The 21328-nt window shown below is 38.3% G+C and overlaps 1 protein-coding gene across 6 annotated transcripts in view; it reads right to left on the minus strand.

Moving 5' to 3' along the window:
- The window catches only part of LOC117343834 (5'-AMP-activated protein kinase subunit gamma-1-like), a 343598-nt gene that overhangs the window by 137417 nt on the left and 184853 nt on the right, over positions 1-21328 (minus strand). The gene's annotated exons all lie outside the window — the stretch shown is intronic.

The following is a 21328-nucleotide window of genomic DNA, read 5'->3' on the forward strand; positions in this document are numbered from 1 at the left end:
ACGTCAACGCCTCCTTTACTAAGTAAACAGACTCCGCACATTGAAACCTTGAAATTGGAGTAATTACTACTATATATGTATATGAATACCACGTTTTAAAGTTTTGGCAAATTCTCTCAATTTTACATATCACATAATAGATCTAGCTTTCCTTCGACTGCCCTGTAAACTGCAGTGTGTTCCAAATCTTAAAACTAAATACCCTGAGGCATATATAGTTTACCTGAGTACTTGAGATGTTTATAATACTTAATAATGGCAGAAAGTTTGTTCTCCCAGGTCACTAAACCACTTAATCTGCCCATTTATGGTCCAGATTTCTAAATATAGTCTCAAGTTTTACAACAGGGTAGTATTTATCAGTACATACTCTACTCTTATAAAATTTCTGAGATATACTACATTGATATTGTAATAGCAGTGTTAAATAATTAATATCATATTTAACCAAATAAGTGTTCTATGCACATTTTAAAACAGAAAATGGTAAGATGGTAAATGATAAAACCATTTACAACAATAAGTTTTATTGAGAAATCATGTTTTGAAATGTTTCACACCTTCCTGTCCTCAGAGTCAAAAACTGGCCACACCCCCTGAGCCTCTACCCTTGTCATCATTCCCAATCTCCACTCCTGCCACACCCCCTGAGCCTCTACCCTTGTCATCATTCCCAATCTCCACTCCTGCCACACCCCCTGAGCCTCTACCCTTGTCATCATTCCCAATCTCCACTCCTGCCACACCACCTGAGCCTCTACCCTTGTCATCATTCCCAATCTCCACTCCTGCCACACCACCTGAGCCACTACCCTTGTCATCATTCCCAATCTCCACTCCTGCCACACCCCCTGAGCCTCTATCCTTGTCATCATTCTCAATCTCCTGAGTCAAAGTCCCAGAGTGACATCTTGCCCCCTCCTTTCTACACCACTCTGCCCATCTCACTTTTTTCCTCTTTCAATCTTCATCAGTCCATCTCTCCCTCTGCTCCTCTTTCCTTCCACCAAACTTAATGCCTTTGTCCACCTGTCCCTCTGCTCCTCTTTCCCTCCACCAAACTTAATGCCTTTGTCCATCTGTCCCTCTGTCCCTCTGCTCCTCTTTCCCTCCACCAAACTTAATGCCTTTGTCCATCTGTCCCTCTTTCTCTCCACCAATCTTGCCCTTTGTCCCTCTCATCCTCCCAACAGATAATTAAACTGTACAAAAGCAGACCATCTGTACCAATAAACTCCACTAACCTTTCGGTCTGATATGGAGTTTTATACGTCTACTCATCACTCCATCATGTTCATTGAAGATAGACCTACATCAATTTCCACTAACATTCACAGGAACAAGATACAAAGGTCCTATTTTTGTTTCTCCAGAGTTCACTGTGCAGAGAACAGAAAATTAAGTCTGCTCAGTCAAAAAGCAAGAAATAGACTGTGTTTACTTGAGATCGAATTCTTACAATCAACAATATTGCTGCAATATTGAAAATGTTTTCAAGGCTTACTTATTTCCTTTATATGCAATACAAGCAGATATTTTTTATTGCCTGGGGACGAGAATCATATCCAATCATCTGCCCTGCAGGTAGGACGTAAGAATTGTACCTGCTGCCCCTATTGCATGATCGTAAGAGGCGACTGAATTTGGGATCTTACATTTCCTTTTCTTTCTTACAAACTGTCTTCTTCCTAATGTCTCCTTTGACAATGCCTCACTTTTGGCCTTTAGTTGAGCATTCGCCGCTGTGAGGAAGGCTTTGGGTTCTGTCCCCTGGCCGAGACAATTACCAGAGTCTTTAAAAATGGTAGTTGCTACTCCTGCTTATCGCTCAGCATATAAGGAGTGGGACGACTGGTTTACCCGTTGTCAGTATAATGTGACCGGGTGGGGTGTGCTGCTGGGTGTCTTTGGCAGTATGCTCCAGTGAGGTAGCACTATAAATCGGCAAAAGTTCCAGCTTATCACCAGGAGACTTAACACGAACATACCGCAGCCTCCCAAAACACACATACGCACTCACCACACACATTCATGTCGCACGCACGGGAGGCCGTCCTTAAATGAACTTAGCTGTTAATAGGACGTTAAACAAAATAAACCAAACCAAACCAAATCAAACAGAGTGCAAAGTAATGGTTTTCAACATAGAGTCTGTTCTTTTAAAATAGACCTGTTCTCAAATGAATTTTTATTTTCAATTCAATATCAATAAGGATACCAAACGAAGAAATCCTTTGAGTGCATTAACATGTGGGAGTGGGGATGACGGTTGAGGTGTGGGGTAGGGGTGGAGTAAAGATTGAATTGTGGGGTGGGGTGGAATGAAGATTGAGGTGTGGGGTGGGGTAGGAGTGAAGGTTGAGGTGTGGGATGGGGTGGAGTGAAGATTGAGGTGTGGGGTGGGGTAGGAGTGAAGGTTGAGGTGTGGGGTGGGGTAGGAGTGAAGGTTGAGGTGTGGGGTGGGGGTGGAGTGAAGATTGAGTTGTGGGGTGGGGTAGGAGTGAAGGTTGAGGTGTGGGATGGGGTGGCGTGCCGCTTGCGGTGTGGGGGTGGGGTGGCATGACGCTTGCGGTGTGGGGGTGGGGTCGGCGTGCCGGTTGCGGTGTGGGGTGGGGTGCGTGCCGCTTGCGGTGTGGGGTGGGGTCGGCGTGCCGGTTGCGGTGTGGGGTGGGGTCGGCGTGCCGGTTGCGGTGTGGGCTGGGGTGGCGTGCCGCTTGCGTTGTGGGGTGGGGTCGGCGTGCCGGTTGCGGTGTGGGCTGGGGGTGGCCTGCCGCTTGCGGTGTGGGGTGGGGTGGCCTGCCGGTTGCGGTGCGGGGTGGGGGTGGCCTGCCGTTGCGGTGTGGGGTGGGGTGGCCTGCCGGTTGCGGTGCGGGGTGGGGGTCTGGGCTGGCGTTCCGTTTGCGGTGTGGGGTGGGGTCGGCGTGCCGGTTGTGGTGTGGGGTGGGGTCGGCGTGCCCCTTGCGGTGTGGGGTGGGGGTGGCGTGCCGCTTGCGGTGTGGGGTCGGGGTGGCGTGCCGCTTGCGGTGTGGGTGGGGTGGCGGTGCCGCTTGCGGTGTGGGGTGGGGGTGGCGTGCCGCTTGCGGTGTGGGGTGGGGTGGCGTTCAGTTTGCGGTGTGGGGTCGGGGTGGCGTTCCGTTTGGCGGTGTGGGGGTCGGGGTGGCGTGCCGACTTGGGTTGTGGGGGTTGGGGTGGCGTGCCGCTTGCGGTGTGGGGTTGGGGTGGGGGTGGCGTGCCGGTTGCGGTGTGGGCTGGGGTGGCGTGCCGCTTGCGGTGTGGGGGTGGGGTCGGCCGTGCCGGTTGCGGTGTTGAGGGTGGGGTCGGCGTGCCGGTTGCGGTGTGGGGTGGGGGTGGCGTGCCGCTTGCGTTGTGGGGGGTGGGGTCGGCGTGCCGTTGCGGTGTGGGCTGGGTGGCGTGCCGCTTGCGGTGTGGGGTGGGGTGGCCTGCCGCTTGCGTGTGGGGTGGGGTCGGCGTGCCGGTTGCGGGTGGGTGGGGGTGGCGTGCCGCTTGCGGTGTGGGGTGGGGGTCGGCGTGCCGGTTGCGGTGTGGGGTGGGGGTCGGCGTGCCGGTTGCGGTGTGGGCTGGGGTGGCGTGCCGCTTGCGTTGTGGGGTGGGGTCGGCGTGCCGGTTGCGGTGTGGGCTGGGGTGGCCTGCCGCTTGCGGTGTGGGGTGGGGTGGCCTGCCGGTTGCGGTGCGGGGTGGGGGTGGCCTGCCGTTTGCGGTGTGGGGGTGGGGTGGCCTGCCGGTTGCGGTGCGGGTGGGGGTCTGGGCTGGCGTTCCGTTGCGGTGTGGGGTGGGGTCGGCGTGACAGCTTGCGGTGTGGGGTGGGGGTGGCGTGCCGCTGCGGTGTGGGGTGGGGGTGGCGTTCCGTTTGCGGTGTGGGGTAGGGGTGGAGTTAAGTTTGAGGTGTGGGGTAGGGGTGGAGTGAAGATTGGGGTGTGGGGTGGGGGTGGAGTGAAGATTGAGGTGTGGGGTTGGGGTGGGGGTGGAGTGAAGATTGAGGTGTGGGGTGGGGGTGGAGTGAAGATTGAGGTGTGGGGTAGGGATGGAGTGAAAGTTGAGGGAGGTAAAGATGAAGAATCAGGGATGGAATAGAGAATGGGAGAAGCAAGGAAAGGAACAGAAGGATTAAACAACAACAAACAATGGATGGCTAATGAACATTAATAATGATGATTTAATATCAACCATCAAACCTTTGTTCCTATGTTCAGTACAAGTAATAGCCAAAGGCTGTGAGATTGATCATTACACAACAAAACGAGGGGAGGCTCCTAGTCTTTGATTTAGCAGTAAATAGTAGACTTCAACATGCTAGACCGCCCCTGGTGTAAACCGATGATTCATCAAGGTAATGAATCATGTTATAATGAACTGCAATACAGTCTCAGTTATATATTCACTGCTCAACCTTTTCATGTTAAATGGTGATCTCTTTTTAATAGAGAAAAGTAAAATCTTTTTGAAATTGAAAGAAAAAACAAACAAAAAACAATCGTTTTTGGTTATTCTTCAAGATTTCAAATGACATTTATTCTATTTTTGATCAAATCCTTTTTTTTTATCCTTATTTTAAAAATAACGACATTACAAATTAAATACAAAGTTAAATCATAGATACCTGCAATATTGTTGATTTAAATATCCAAACTGTACTGTAATCTTCACAACACCATGCACTCAAAATGTATTTCCAGGCAAAATGTTTCCGTAAAATTAGATACGTGATGAACTTATATTAGATTTGACCGGCGAATGTTTGTACTATCCCCTACTGACAGCATTTGTAGCCAATTGCGTTATTTTCAATTTACTTCAATCCTCCTGGATTAAGATGCTAAGCTAACTTTATGAATCAGTATCAAAGACTGATCTCTGGAGAGAGAAACTCTATAAAAAGCAGCCCTGACAGAGGTAATATTAACACCGATGGCTACACTGCTGACTCAAATTCACACTTATTAGAAAACCAATTCAGAAATCTCCGCCAGCACATAACATGTTTGTGTCTTTCAGTGAAGGATTGTTCTGCCACCCAGAAAATACAAACATGATGCAAAAAACTTCTGTGTTGATTAGTTTTCATAAAATGGAAAAAAAAAAAATCTTTTAAGCACTATCAGCAGTAGCAAAAGTCAGGAGTGCTAGAAATTTTAACTACCGAAATTAAAATTTCTACGGCATAAGTGACGCCAATATCGAGATGATCGCAGTGTTCAGATCAATGACAAGTCTGTGATCAATGAAATAATTATCAACACAATGGGAATTAATACATTGTAGCTCCAATCAATAAAATCCAAGGCCACAGATTTTAAAATAGTTCTGTTGAAAGTTGTATCGAGCAGTCAAAATGTCATATCTTCTAATCAAATCACACCTATATCAAGTTTTAAACATCTTTCTTTGAAAATAATTACACAGCTCTCCGTACAATAAATGTTAAGAGTTTGCAAAAATCTGAATGAAATCAACCCCGTCTGGATTACTATGGCTCCAGCCTCAGCAGCAGAATCTTTATACCACTCACTACTAGGCAGGCAGACTCGGTGTGCTCTTTGTTCATAAGCCATGTGACTGATGTCTTGTTTACGTTTTTTACCCCCAGAGCTGCAGTGACCTTGACCTATGACCTCATGCAGCCATGGTTCATTTACCCTGTGTATATTGCTAACAGCTATTTATCATTGCTAGAATCAGGGGTTGTCTCAAAGGGTGTAATTATGACAATATTCCGTGTACTATACATGTAGCTGGATTTTTCTGAAACCAAGCGTTTGTATCTGAGTGTTCCATAATGCCATTGTTTGACATTGTGTACGGATGTCATTGTTAATGCCTGGTACAGACTACATATCCAATATCCATGATAATGGAAATATACAAATATATTAACATTATATGTCTATCTTGTCAATATAGCTAAATCTTCACTGTGAAGATTTATAAATTCTTATACAGATATCAATATGATTCCTGTTGATTTCCTACAAGAGTAGTGGCATAGAGTCATTGTAGATATTTAAGGTATATTTATGTTCTTGTGAAGTTTTATTTCAATTTGCCATATCAAAAAATAATTGTATTTTTTGTAGTAAATGTAAATACAAACAGGTAAAAATGTCTATAGACCACAACAATAATCTATTGTATACACCTTCATTTACCAGTTATACCAACACAGTTGTCAAATAAGCATGCTGGCCATACTTGTCAATGACTGAATCTAAAAAAGATCAGACCATCAGAAATACAGCTTATAATATGTAGTTTTAAAGTATAAATTTATCAAAAGGAGGTTTATCAATAGTACTTTTCTATGGCTTGGAATTTTAAAAAGCTAAAGCTGAGTGGGTTGAAATTCGGAATTATTTTCAAAGTAGGTCAAAGGTCAAGGTTAGAAAATGTAAAACAAATGGAAAGGACTTGTCAAAAGAAATACACATGTCAAATATGAAACTCCTACCTCATATGGATCACATAATGTGACCACAAGGTTAAAGCTTTATTCAAGTAGGTCAAAGGTCACAGTCAAAGTCATCAGATCCATAAATGAGGCATGTACCAATGGTCTTGTCACAAGCAACACACATGTCAAATGCCTAAACTGGAACTTTAACTTAGCCATTTACAGAAGACATTTACACAAATGGTATAGCCCCCTCCCCTCGGTTGATAAAGATGATTTGTATGTTTACAAATAAAGGCACTGAACACAAAAACAAGCCTGAGATAATGTGTGAGAGGGGAGCCACATGGTCAGGCAATCAGGGATTTGAACCCTGGCCACCTAGATGAAAGGCAGGTGTGTCACCACTGTGCCACCCAACCACCCAGGGAGGAGTAACCTCAAGGAAAAATTGATGGAAGAATTATAGAAACACACCACACTGAATAAATCTCTTTGTACCAAAACTGAATAACTTAGAGTGGCTCCCTGTCTCTAGAATATTAAAATTGTAAATAAAATTGACCTTTATGATTTTGGTCCCTAGATATGTCTGATTCTAGGGGGAGATAATCTAGTACAAGAATTTAGCTTGGCAATTCTTAATTAAAAGAACTTAGGGTCTGGTGGCCAGCCTAATGAATAACTATACAAAGTTTCAGCACCCTTTATGTGTGTTTATCTGTAGAAGAACCAGTCATTATTACATAACAGAATGTAGGCAACACAAACAGAGCATTAATGTCAGGTAATTAATTAAAGGTATGTTTATCAAAAAAAAAAAAAAACAATAAAAAAAATTACCAATTCAAAAAGAAATTTTACAAATACTGTAACTACAGGCTAATCACTTAACTACACATACAAATATATAAACATCTAAACTAAATATTATACTTAATTTAAAGGGCTATAATTAATGCCAACAAACCTGTAAAGGACATCAAAGCAGAAATGTAAACATTTTTTAAATAATGATATGTAAGTAAGATAATATATGCTGTTTAAAGACTGGCATTTACAGGAAATTAGCAGAGCATGGCTGTGTTTTTCAATACACAGCTCTGATCTCTCACTGGGTAATACACACTTGAGGGGTCGTCTCAAAAGGCAATTTATCATATACTTCCACCAAAACAAATTCTTTAAAAGCTAGTTGTTGTCTCCATGAAGAGTGGCACACTATCTGCTCGGGTCCTTATTGAAAACGATTATATATATTTAATAACCTCACAAGAAAACAAAATTGACAGCAAACATGTCAGAATGCATAAATAAAAAATATTGCCTTCAACATTTTTATACAAAATAGAGCAAGATAAATATGAAACTGTTTACTTCAACAGACCTGGCCATTTCTCTTGGTGCCCTGCTAATGATATCCACTCTATTTGAGGGTTTCAAATCCAATTCAGTTAATTCTCCTCACAACCAACGCCCTAATGCCCCTCCCCCCTCCACTTATATCATAATATCTCCCAGAGGAATGATCTTTTACCAGGGGTAATATAATGTAGCTATGAAATTTTACCCCTAAAAATATCTTCAAAGGAAAAAAAGATCTGATAAAAACTTCTACTGCAACCACTTGCATCATAAAACCCTTATAATAATGAAAATGAACATTATACTAAGTTCATCAGACACATGAAGTTTGACAGAATCACTTTGAAATTTTTTAGAACAGCCATTGCATGTAACTTTGATTTATTTTAGAATGAATGAAATGTTAAACTGCGTAAAAAATGTAGAATTTTTTGCCGAAACTGTCTTTGAGAAGAACTTTACCATGACTGATCATCTAACCCAAAACTATCTCACCCATACTCCTGGTCGTTCAGTACTAGCTAGATGCCACACAATGTGGAATCTTATACTTCCTTTCACAAGTATATTTTTTTTTGGAAAAAAGGCATATGTTATTATGCCACTTAACTTGAAGTGCAATTTGCTTGGAGACAATATTGTTGAGGAAGCACAAAGAATGCTCAAGTGGTGGTGGTGGTGGTGGTGGGTGGTTTGGGGTTATGTAATATTATATTTATTTATTTGGACAGAGGTGAACAATGTCTACCAAGATGATAACTTAACAAGAAACATCTTCAAAAAAGATAAACGGCATAGTTTTAATGCTGGTGGTTATAATGTAAAACTGCTGGTGAAATAAATCAACAAACTAATGCGTTTCAGCACAGATAACAAAATTAGATCAGTTTGAATCATTTTTGGTGATAATAAGACGGCATTTGAATCAGGAATATAATTTTATTAATGTGTCATTTGAAAAGATACATTCACTTATTCAGCTTGCATTCTTAACTTTGTTTCGTTTTTATTTGCATATCTGCATTTTGCATTTACCGCTACATTGACCAATCACATACTTCATCTTGACCAGTAATGCCACCTGGCGCGTCACATATCTGGGACCAAAAGAATATTATACGGCTATGCGGAAAAAGTAATCAGTAAAGAAGAGGAAAGTAGTTGGGATAATGTCTCTTTATATTTTAAATAAACAATAAATTGTATCCGGAAAAAATTCTATTCTAATTTGCCTCAATTATTTTCAGTGTTAATAGTAAACAAATACATTATAACCCAGAGTAGCTTATTCCTCCATCAAGGTCGTTAAGATGATAGGTAGACTGGGTGTAGTTAAACAGAAGACACTCTGACTTGTATATTGTTGTGTATGATGTCACTTCATTCATAAAGCTAAGTGTCCCTGATTTCCGTTAGTGTAATCCTCTGTCTGCTCTCAAGTGCTCCTCCTTCCCATCTACTTAACACAAACATCTTAAATCACGTTTACGAACTACTCAAGGTCATAACTGTTTGTTTACTATTTTGGTGTTGTTGTCATCCATCTTCACATCTTCAGTATTAATTTTTAAAGTAATTTTCTGTCGTTTTATATATATATATAAGCGATCAGTTTAGATCACTACTTTGTTTGGTATAAGTGGGATACATTTGATAAAGTGAATGCCATTTTATGCATTTCTGTGACGAAAGTGTAACATATCTTTTATAACTTTCTGACTTGAAGTAATTTCTATAACTATCTATTTTTTTAAGTATAATATTTATATTCAATCATGGCATTGCAATGTATGTATACATTATGACTTCATCGCCTCGTTGCCATAACAACATTACCAAAGCCTCGAAACACTTAAAGACAATTCCCCAATATGATTAAATTTCTCCAGTTTTAAAACAATATACATTTACAGGATACATGAGAAATCAAATCTACCTATTTCTGGTGGAACATACAATACTTCCTTAATAAAACTTGTAATACAGCAGAAATACATGGGATGGGTTACACATCCTGCCAAAAGCTCCGACATTGCAATAAAACAATAATTTTTTGTTAATTTGTGTTTCATTTATTGCAGGAAGCAGTAATAAACACACTACCAACAAAACGCTTCGATATAAAAAAAAAAAAACAGCCTAACAGCTGAAATGTCTTGAAATTGAGATTTTATGTACTTGAAATTTTTTACAGAGAAAATATTAAATATTTAACACAGTATTTAACATCACAGTGATGTAACTTTCCTCCAGATGACAACCTGTTCTGACATCATTATTTCAGTCTGTATACAAAAAGCTTATCCAAATCCAGATAATTTATATGCCAGACTGTTTATCCTTAGATATTCAAGCTCAGAAATTATTTCTTAGTTATTCAAGCTCAGAAATTATTTCTTATCAATTTATACCACAATTACTCCATGTCAACTCGTGGACAATTCTTGAAATGGCAGATACTGATTTTGGAAAAAATAAAAAATAAACAAATAAATAAATTCATGTATAAAAATCCTTACTGAATTAAAGTGCAGCATGGTGGGAAAAACATGTCCTGTCTCATGACAAAGTGATACAGATTCTAGTGTTATAATGAAGATGGCAATGGGAACAAAGAGGAATTTCTAAGTCAAATGATGTCACTTAAAAAATACAACTATATATTGCCAATATCAGATAAAGCCCACTATCAGAGCTGAGTCGGTTAAAATCTGAGTGAGAAAGCCTACAGTCAGGACATCTTCAATCATTCTGCAAAGCTGCAGCAGTTCTTTCTAAATTTATCAACAGCAAATGCTGTTCGGCAAGCACTGTCACATTTCATGACTGACAGCTTCTAAGGAAATAATATTCAAAGAGAAAGCTCGAATACATGCGACAGATCTACAGACAAGTATTAAAAGCTGGGGAAAAAAGGGCAATAACTCTTTTAAAAATAGTCAAAATAGCACTTAATTTTATGATAAGTTTGAAAGAGATCAGTTGAAAAATGAGGGTGAAGATCTCCAAACAAAACAATTATGATTGACAGACAGACAATATTGATGCTGTATCCAATTATTTTCATCAAAACTTTAGCTTGGCAAATAAAAGGTAGAGGCAGATATGTACAAGAAGACGTTCAGGAAATTTTGATGACAAGAATTCCACAGAAGTGGATGTGTCACATGTCCAGAATGTTGGGTGATTACAAGAGTTATCACAAGGAAACTGATTTTAGTAACAGTGACCTTGACCTTTGGATCTGGAAAGCAATCCAAAACAAGCGCTTTTGGTAAGGACGATCTGCAAAAAGTTTGAGGTTGATTATTATTGAACTCGAGTTATTGCAAGGAAACCTCTGTGCGGACGCCTCCGACGTAAAGATACCTATACGTCGCCTGCTTTTTGCAGGCGAAACGAAAAGTATAGGAGTGTCAGGACTAGCAATTATGGATGAAAAAACAAACCATTAACGTATCAACCTCCTGATTCCCTGAACCATCCCTAATTTCATTGTCGAGAGTATATAAAAAACTGTAATTAATACTACATTATCATCCGAGAGATACCTAATTTCATGAATGACATTGTCGATACTTCGGAGAGTCCCTCGACATGACAGTAAACACCAGATAAATTATCTCCAGTGACATTGCATGTAAGGACCCTCTATTGATTTTCTGAGAACTCTTCAGCCATGAAAACAAGAAACAGTACACAGGAGGATGAATCCGTGATGCTGATGATGACAAGTTTCGAGGAGGTACTGGTTTATAAGGCACAAACTATTGTCAACCAGCACTTCCATGTCCCCTGGTATCACCATCCATGTAATTACTTCGCATGAGTGTCTTGTTCTGAAAAACTCTAGAATGGGTCAGCTTAAATGGTGTTGCTAACTAATTCAAACAGACGTTGCTAGATTGAACTGGCGACCGATAATAACTGTAATACTGATGTCCTTCAATACAGCAATTATTTCTTTTACATTTTTTACATTTATCTGTTTCATGGGATCAATTTTCAAAATAATGGTCTGTACAGGAAAAACCTAGCTAACTACAGTATGTCGGATTTAACCTACATAAACAAGCATGTCCCCTACTGGGCCCCCGCTAAAAATAGTAACGGTGATCTTGACCCAAAATCCCTGAAACTTGAACTTGTCCAAGATACTATGGTCCTTTAATTAACATTATGTAAGTTAAATTTAAATCTTCCTCAAGGAATGAAGCTGCTAGAGCGCTGATTAACTTTTGCGTTACATACATAATGGATGGATACAGCCCCCTTCGCAGCTTCACAGGTAGGAAACTAGTAAGTTTGACAATCTTTGAGTACCTATCATGGCTTCACAGGTAGGAAACTAGCAAGTTGACAATCTTAGAGTTCCTATCATTTTAATAAGAAAATTACCAGTGTCATTTGAACATGAAAAACCTCAAATTTCATCCTTTCATATATATCAAGTTCACACTAAATTCATTCTTCTTTAATTAGTATCCATTAACTTGGCAGATTTTAATAGAATGCAAACATTTACTGTAAATGGAAGTCAGTTTTCTGTGAAATGGAAGTTAATGTTAGTAATATCTTTCTTTTTATCAATGGTCATCCACCAAAGTTGAATCTCAAAATTTTCAAAATCTTCTCTAATCTAAAATGGATTTGGGGTTGAAAGCCATTTTTGCCTTTAAAGTAAACACGTGGGCATTAACCTAAGGTTTTATGAGAGTTGTCTTCAACAAAATTGATTTCCTTAATGTACTAGGTGATCTGTACTCCTGATTAAGAAAACAAAGAAAGCTGATTACGAAAAGACTTAATTTCCCCAGAAATCAAACTGAAAGAACATTTAGGTCGGCAGTTATTAAATGATTACTGCGAATAGAAAGGTTCGTTATATCTTAATGTAATTGACATTCCTTGTAAGACAACTATAATGTTACAAGTAACAATCGATGCATATTTCAGTTCCCTCAAAGGCAAGTCAGTTTCCATGTAATCCGAGCCGAAAGGCATGATGTTCCAAACTCTAACGGTAATATATTTATCAAGCTAACAATCAGTGCTTCATTAGTATCCATTAGCTTGGCAGATTTTAATAGAATGCAAACATTTACCGTAAATGGAAGTCAGTTTTCTGTGAAATGGAATCTAATGTTAATAGATAATCACTCTTTTATCGCCAGTCTTCCACCAAAGTCATTTCAAAATCTTGTCTTCTTAATGGAATTGGGGTCTAAAGCCAATTTTTTTTTTTTCAATGGCTTCCTTGAGTTGTAATGCAATAATCAATGCTACATTACTACATGTATAATATTGTGCCTGAAAACATGAAGTGGAAAATTCAATAAAAGTGGCATTGTTGTTATTTTGAATAATATGTGTATGCAACCACTAGTATCCCTATAGGCCAACAACACATATTAACAAAGGAACCATGTAGGTCAAGGTCATAATTTACAACAGATCAACCACAAAGGTCAAGGTCATATTTTACAACAGAACAACCACAAAGGTCAAGGTCATAATCTAGAACAGAGCAATCACAATGGTCAAGGCCATAATTTACAGCAGACCAACCACAAAGGTCAAGATCAAGGTCAAAATTAATTTACAACAGAGCAACCACTAAATAAACAATATAGAATAAAGAGTTCTGAATATTTGAATATTCAAATGAATATAGTAACATTGACACAATTCCAGCCATGGTAAATGTAGATATTGATCAGTTCAGCCTCCTACTTCCTTGAAAATGAAATTTGAAATGTAGTTTTTTTAGGACGTATGTGGTAAATTTTACAAGACTTAACACTGTCCCAAGGTATGACCCATGACTCTTAATCCCTGATATCCTGACCTTATATCCTGTAGGCTATTATATTCTGTTTTGATACCCATAAAGCTCTCGTAAATTGTGTCGTTTTGTCATTGATATTACACCTAATTTCACCACACCTTGTAAGAGTGTAAGAAAATTCTTTGAAGACAACTTGACATGCAGTTATTTTTATTGCATTAAAATTGGGAAAGGCCAATTTTCAAACCTACTTCAAACACAAGACATTTCCAGTTGATATGCATAACATCCATGAATAAAACTTGTCAGCCACTTACCAAAATTGTCCTGTGATTAGCCTAAGGAGCCAGCACATAGACTTTGACTGGGAAATATGCTTATTGCAGGACAATGAAAAAGAATTTAAGAGCACTTTTATAGAAATTCAATACATGGATGGTCTTATTAACAGGCTTGAGCTGATTGATAAATAAATACAGTAGTTTTATATGACCAAGACAAATTTTTCCTGGCCTGTTATTTAGCCCGGGGGTCCACAAGAGCTTAGTTGGTTACAGCGCCAGCCACATAGCCACAGGTGAAGATCAGAGGTGAATGGGCTGAAACTCCCTACCCATGTTGGTTTGTGTTAACTGGGAAGCTGACAAACAGGCCGGTCTGTGCTGATGCTGTTGTGTCCTAGGGCAAGACACTTTATCCCAATTGCTCTAGATGGCAATCATATATATGTGACAGGCCTCCTGTATGTTGTTCAGTGAGGTAGTCACCAACTACTACAAGGAGACCCGGCCTCAAAATGACCCTGGCTGTTCAAGTGGTGATACACACAGCAAACAAATCTAATTGAGCACATGCATGATTTAACCATCCCCTACTGTATGTACCACTCGCACTGCGTACCCCTTTACAACTTGTCATTAAAATCCTTATAGAAACACATCCACACCACGCAAATAAGGTTACCCCGATATTTTACGAAAAATTCAATGAACAGGAATGTGTAAGGAACAATGGTGTAGTGAATGGAGACAATGAGATTTTCACAATCAATATTTCTTTGTTGAGAGAGCTACACATGACAACAGTAAAATCCCAACAGCAATAGTCATACACATCCAAACATGCCAAAGTATTGTATATCAGCAAGAAGATGCAATCATAGACTGGATAAACAAGTTTTTCTCCCAGCATGATAGTGGTTGGGGAAAATTAATTGGCTCTGATTATTTTCATTTCCAAGACACAGCATTTCTTTCTATTTATAGAAAGGTGACTCTTGATTTTATTAACTCTTAATTAGACATTGTTCATAAACAAAACTTCCATTTTCATTTCCATGACGCACCTTTTCTTTCTATTTATAGAAAGGTGACTCCTGATTTTGTTAACTCTTAATCAGACATCGTTCATGAATAAAACTTCTTTATTCTTCATTGATCACAATTTAAAATCTGATTTAAGTCATACAGAGTTTTAGGGTATTGGTTTGTCAAACAGGATCAATAAAGGTACTTTGTTGACGCTTGCTATTTCCAAACCATACAATCTCATCTATCGGATGGTAGGTACGACACATTAAATATTCCAGAAAAGGTCTCTACAGATTCATCCCTGTGAGACAACCAATGTAATCTTGTCAATCATTTAGATTGATAATGTTTAAATTTGTTGGATTCTCGCATCGTTACAGCTGTATTTGGCCATTATTCACAGTACTGTGGATGTCTAACATGCAATATTAATGAGATATGGAATCTGCTTGGTATGTAACTGAAATCTGAGGATTTATCTTCAACAGGCTCTTGGGTGTTGAAGTCTCGGGAAGACAGAGTATAGGGAAAATCAATCCATCACAATACCTTTATACCTTGTGTGAGAGCTAGCTCCATCTGGTGGCAGCCAATATACTAATATTGGAAGTATCTCCATGACAATTCAAGAAACCAACACTTACCTAAAAAGACAAAATGTGAAAACACAAATAAGTAAACATAGAATGCAGTTGTCATAGAAATGTGTATTGAAATACGAACTTGAATTAGTTGGCTGATTTATCAGTAAAGTGTATATGTTTATAAGTACAGGTCAGAGGTCACAATGGATGTTTTATAGTGAAATCTTCTTATCAGAAATGGAGAATATCAAGTTCTCAGATTAATTAATGCAAAAGAAAATCAAGAGTTAAGAAAAATATTTTCAACTGAAAGGTAAAATCATTTGAGTAGACTTTGTGAGTTTGGATGTAAACATAAATATTTATAAGAAATGACACACTAGAGACAAGACCAATGGACGTAATCAGAATGTTCTTATCAACTGTTTAAATTTAATACATCACTTGTATTTAAAGTTACGAAAATGAAATCACAGGAGATATTTTTGCATATCAGTCCTAGTGAACAGTACATATTCCCTTTCCTGGACTCAATAGCCCTGTGATTGTGCATCTGGTATTTGAAAACCAATGCTTGGTATCAAGTCAAATTTATACACGAACAACAGTTGTATTTCATTCTATTACTTTACACAGATTTCCATTAAAACTTGCAATAATAACCTTCTATTAGATTGTTTGACAGTAATTGCACACTGCTTCTTGTTTGAATGGTGCACAGTTTATTTACGACAGGAACCTAAAAACAATTGAGTGGAAGCTGATTTAAGATATTCAACTGGTGCTATATAAGGTTTTATTGATTTAGCACAGTGTGGATCTCGATAAAATGATGGCGAACAGACAGAGCATAATATAAAAACATCTCTACTCCTCTGTCAGGGGTCTGCTGTGATACTTTGCATGTTTCATGCAGTGCCTTTCTTTTGTTTTGTTTATAACGTCCTATTAATAGCTGAGCCAGTTAAGGACGTGCCAGGTTTTGGAGGTGGAGGAAAGTCAGAGTACCCGGGAGAAAAACCACCGGCCTACGGTCAGTACCTGGCAACTGTCCCACGTAGGTTTCGAACTCGCAACCCAGAGGTGGAGGGCTACCTTAACCACTTAGCTACCGCGGCTCAGCGACAATAAATGTATCATGCAATGAAAATTAGTGCTGCAGTACACTTGAAGGTGTAGGCTAGTTATACATGAGCCCTTAATGTTTTTGCAAATAAATGTCTGAAATTATTTTCTTGCACTTTCTCATCTTTCTCTATAATATTTGAGACTTAATATCAAGACATACATACTTAATTCCTACCAGGAAGAGTAAAATGAACATCTCAGACCAGGAACATGAGTTTGAGCGCAGCTGTATAATTACATTATATTACAAAATTAATTACAGGAATATGACATAACCATGGTGACCGTGTAGCCTTAATTGACAGTGACTTGAGACTGGTGACAGGTGACCCTCTATCAGCCTTATAAGGATATTGTCTTAATTTCTGTATTTTCAATGATAATAGATTTATTAGGTGCAAGCTGGTCATTTTCTCCCCAATTCATACTACTAATACAGTCAATGATGGTGTTAAAATCTGAACAAGCTAAATCGGGCTGGCACTGATTGTCTTACGTTCTTATGTAGTGATTAAATAGTCTCTTTTACCAGGGACAATTGACGATGTTTGTTTTCGAGGTCTGGAACAAATATAAAATGTATAGGCTTCAAAAGCAAGCGGAAACTTTGAAATGTATAGACTTTTCTGTGAAGGTCAAGGATGTTAAAGGTCTGGGGCAACTAAAAATGTATCACTTTCAAAGGTCAGTTGTGATTTTAAAATGTTGTTTTTTCTGTGAAGTTCAAGCATGATTTAAATGTTAAAGGTCTGGGGCGACTATGAAAGGGTCTCTTTGAAAGGTCAGTGGCTACTACTAAAATGTCCTTTGTGAAGGTCAAGGATTATCTAAAGGTTCAAGGTCAGAGGCAACTATAAAACATATCTCTTAAAGGTCAGGATGGCTATAAAATGTAATCTGTGAAGGTCAAGAATGATCTAAAGGTTCAAGGTCAGAGGCGACTATAAATCATATCTCTAAAAGGTCATAATGGCTAAAAATGTCCTCTGTGAAGATTAATGATTATTTAAAGGTTCAAGGTCAGAGGCGAGTATAAAACTTGTCTCTTAAAGGTCAGGGTGGCTGTAAATTTGGTCAGGGACATGTGGTTTATATATATATATGTCACCCAGTACCAAAAAGTATAGAAAACCATGGTTACCTCCACAAAATCTTAATTAACCCTCCACTAAATTTTGAAAACAATGACAAAGTGCCCATAGTATTCACCTTATAAATGCTTACTATTTCCCTTCAAGCAATGATAACTTGTTTATTCACATTTTAATTCATGACTATACTTAACATTTTTCATTGGACTCTCTAATTTACCATCAAATAATGTTTTTTTTTTTTAAATTTTCAAGATACCAAAAAACTTCTTATGTGAATTAAGCAAAAGCTAGTAGAAAACAATGAGATTTCGTACCAAAACAGAACCATGCAAGAGAAGACGTCCAACTATGCAGCCTGACGTCTCCATTACAGTTGGTAATAAAACTTGACAGGACCACGTGCCACAGCGCAATAAAATGTACCAGTGCCCTACATGTTAGTTAGAGTCAATGACATCCTCATTCATCAACAGAGTTGTTATTTATAATTTGAGTATTTTCTGTAATCACTAATCTTATAGTTGTCCTAATGCACTCTAATGTAGAATACAATTAAAGTAAAGGAGCTATTTTTGGCTGCACTAGGCCTTTACACATCAACTTTGACTACAGAGCTCTTGGTGAGCTTTTTTCGGGACAATGAAAGAGCATTGTTAGCATTGTTACCAACTGCGATAGACAAGGATGGAAATTACTTGACTCTGAAGTAATGAGCCTCCCTGCAGCAAATAGCTCCTTGGGGCCTCTCCTTTTCGAAAGAATTATATAAACCGGATATAAGTTACTACAATTTACAGTGCATTTTGATAAGGTTTTTACTTTGATCTATAGAGCTCCAGTTTAATGTCTAATAGATAGCAACCCAATACATTTTTAACAAATAATCTATTACTACAACTGCTATCCAGTTATACCAAGTGATGAAGGAGGACTTGCCAGTCTTTGGAAACACATAACCTTAGTTAACAGTCACATTTCATCATAATGTCAACAATTTTAATATCGCAAAAATGAAACGGGGACAGATATAATGAAAAAATGAGGATGGATTGGCCACAAGCTAAGGAAACCCACTCCAAGTGTCACCTGACCAACCTCGATTGGTTTGGGTATAGGTTGAATATATCAACAGCCATGGTGATTAAATAACAGCCATCCATGTGTGCAAGATGCATGCGTGTGGTAAATGTGAGTGTTTTGGGAGTTTGTTTAATGTTCATATTTGCCTCTGTGATAGCATGGGACTGATGCCAACTTTAAAGTGCTACCTCACTGAAATGTACTGCCGAAGACATCCAGCAGGACAACCCACCCGGTCACACAATGTTGACAATGAACGAACCAGTTGTGTCACTCCCAAAGACACTGAGAATTAAACAGGAATGGCAACTTCCATTTTTATAGACTCTGGTATGTCTTGGCCAGGGGGTGAGGGGGTGAGGGGGTGGGGGGGAAGAGAGAGGAGATAACGTCAAGTCCGTTGGGAGGAGTTTTGTTGCGGCCCTTAATTTTAATTTGCTCCTTATGGAATCAAGAGGCCTAAATCAAAGTATTTAAGTTAAATGAGCCATTATTGGAGCAATATGTCACTCTGTTTGCCACTTAATTTTCATAAAAGATTTTTTAACGTCAGCTTTAAAATTACACTTTATCAATATTTATGCAACACAATATCATGTTTTCTACATGTAGGTGTATAGATTAACAAGGACCCATGCCAATGTCCCCTACTAGAAGTCACATAATCTGCACAGGTGCATGATGACATGGGCACAGAGGAATCTAGTAAAGCCATGCGATCCATTTGATCAATAAGTCTGTCAATTAACATGTTCAATTCAAAACATTTTTTTTATTTGATCAGAAGCGGAATACTGTAAGCCCCTGGGGTGTATGTCGCAGTGTCTAATGGTACTTGATACCGACAAGATTCTCTCTCCAACACATTATATAAAGCCATTTGCACTATTATTGTGTTAAATAATGGCAGACAGATTAAATTTTGTCGCCATTTTACCGATTCTACTCACATTCTCAGATAAAGAAGTTTTTAAATGAAATTCAATATGTTACTTCAAGGGATTTCTAGTAATAGAAAAGTGTTCAGTTTTAAAGAAATTACATTAAAAACTAATTGAGCTGAGAATCATTATATCATATTGTTTACTGATAACGTTATGATCCCAGTAAACACCAGACCCATTTACATACAGCGTGAAGGTCCTTGACATACCAATACAGATAAACATGTACTTTATCAGAAAGTCCAGACTACAGTGTCAATATCACAAGATCATATTGTATTATTAGTGCATTCTAAATGTAACATAAACATTTTGAATTTCAGTATATTATCTTAAACAAGAATGACACAATCAGCTGTTGCCTAATGGTTAACAGTAAATTCTCTTTGTGAAAAACTATTATTGGCTAAACTTTTATCTCATGATGTTACAAAGACATTACCTATTAGATCCAGATAAACACAGATTTAACTGATGCTCCTTCAACTAAATCAACTTTCATTTCCATTGTTTGTCCTAACCCTTTGTTAGCATGCAGTTCATTTCTTCATTTATAGAGCATTATAGCTTGGCCTAAGGGACGATCCATGCAAATTTTAGTCATAATCACTTTAGCCATTCTGGAAGACTTTTGAATATAGATAGTAGCTATGGTAGACGTTGATCTCTGTCATCGCATTTAACTTCCCACGGTCTTTTAAAATATACATTTAATTTAAGTCGAGATCAGAATTAAATTATGTTTAAGTCATCAGAATTTAGTACAAATCAAGAAAAATGATTCAAAATTGAAACAAATGAAGGAAAGACAAAGACATCAAGAACTATGTCAAATCCAGATTGGGTCAATTACAAGTCAACAACATCAAATCGAATGAAAAATAAAGTCATGATCCCAGGAAGTCAATAAAGATTAGAGAAAGATGATCTGGATCAATTTAATTCACAATGACAAATCAGAATCACTGCATGTCCAAGCAATACCAAATTATCTGTGCAATCAGTCTTCTTTGTTGGTTTCAAATGTTGATTTTGAGAAAATTTAAACAGATGTATAAAGTGATATTCAATGACGTTCCCCTCTAATGAGTTTCCTCTTATGATGATTTGTCTCTGTTTGTCACCATTTATACAGCAAAACATGTGACACGAAAGTTTTGGTTTCAAATACGTTTCATTGCAAAGGCATTTTTAATCTTAATGAATATCGATGCCAGTATAATGATGTATTTCTAGGTTTTATCAAATTAATCAGATTGCAATAGCACGAACAATAACAACAGACTTGTTGTCAAAGAGCTTTTGCAAATCGAGATAAATTTTGTACAATTGAAAAACAGATAATTCTAACAAATATAATTGTCATAGATTTGCTTCTCTCTCTCCCAACAATAAATAGGTTTCTTGGGAATTGACAAAACAAATCTGTTTAGGCAGAAGTTCTGCAAATTATTTTCTGTCTTGAACTATAAAAGATTCCATAAAAGTATAAGACTGTTAAACTTCAGTTTTATTTTTAGTGAGGCCTCCATCTTTAACAAAATGTCAATTTATCGATCTTACAAAAACAGTAATCCAATAAAATTTGTCACATGTAAAGGTCAAAAATATATATATGTGAGACTTGAT

Source organism: Pecten maximus, chromosome 15 (assembly GCF_902652985.1).
Source record: "Pecten maximus chromosome 15, xPecMax1.1, whole genome shotgun sequence".
In the NCBI taxonomy this organism is placed as follows: domain Eukaryota; kingdom Metazoa; phylum Mollusca; class Bivalvia; order Pectinida; family Pectinidae; genus Pecten; species Pecten maximus.